Source organism: Mus caroli, chromosome 10 (genome assembly GCF_900094665.2).
Source record: "Mus caroli chromosome 10, CAROLI_EIJ_v1.1, whole genome shotgun sequence".
Classification (NCBI taxonomy): Eukaryota; Metazoa; Chordata; class Mammalia; order Rodentia; family Muridae; genus Mus; species Mus caroli.
In genome coordinates this window covers 104,252,883-104,254,112 of record NC_034579.1, presented here as the reverse complement: position 1 = coordinate 104,254,112, position 1,230 = coordinate 104,252,883, and positions in this window count along the sequence as shown.

Below are 1,230 nucleotides of genomic sequence, written 5' to 3'. Positions count from 1 at the left end.
TTCTCTCTCTCTCTCTCTCTCTCTCTCTCTCTCTCTCTCTCTCTCTCTCTCTTTCTTTTGGCAGGGGCCGGTGTTGGTGGTAAAGGGAATTGTAGGCTTTAGATAGAAGTGAGTTTGCTGTCCAAAATGCACAAGGAGAAAGATGAAGGAAAAGGCTTGAAGCACTGCCCAAATTCGGAGTAGACCAAATTTCTTTTGGTCTTTTGACCGGTTCTGAAGACCACAAAACAGTAGCTGCTAGGGGGAGCGCCCTGCTGTCACCCTGCTTGGGTCCTTGGGAGTCCTCGGGCTGGTGCTTTCCTGCGTGGCTGTAGCCACCCACTGCAGGAACGTGTGGATACCCTCTATCATGCTCGCACAGACCAGGCTGGCTCCTTCCTCCATCACAGGCCCCTGCTCGCCTCCACTGCTTCCCTCCTCAGGCACCGGCTCCTTCTGTGTCCACACTACCTCCTTGGCTCCTGGGAGAGGTCAGCAGCATGTGTTCCACCTTTACACGCACCACAGCAAATCCCTCTGGCCTGATGCTGACAGCACAGGACAAAAGATCTGAGGTTTTCCTTGCTGCCCTTCTCATCCTCCTCACTGCGGCACCCTCATTACGCCCCCCACATCCCTTGGTTAGAACCCCAGTTGTCCAATGACAGCAGTAAATTTCCCCCTTTTCTGTGAACCGTCTTTGACCAGATATTCTTGAAACTGGCTGAGCTTCTGAGCCCCCACCTCCTGAAGCCCTATAACCCACCATTCCTCCATCTCCCCGACGTCACGCAAACGCTCCTCCCTCACAGCGCTGAAGCCAGCTTCTTTTAAAGCTGGGCTAATTGTGCTTTTTGGTTTTTTGTTTATTCCTTTCAGAAATACGAATAAAAAGATGCGGCAACCCTAGCAGCAGGCCCACAGGCTGTGCAGAAGCCGCCAGCTCAGGAGACCAGGGTGCGAGAGGGAGGCAGCCGATGGTATCTGATTTTTCCACCCTGATTCGCTAAGGCCAGCCAGCGAAACATCTGTTTCCCTGGTTTTCCCCGCTGTGGTTATGTAAGTGAACTAGTTAAAAATGAAGGCAAAAAAAGGAGAAAAACCCAAACAAATCAAAACAACCCCAAAGAGCAGTCCCCACCCTCGACTGTGCAAATGCATAAGAACTCTGATCTAGAACTTCTAATGCACCCCATCTGGAACCTCGAATGCATCCAATCTAGAACCTCTTTTGTTTTTTTCGAGACAGGG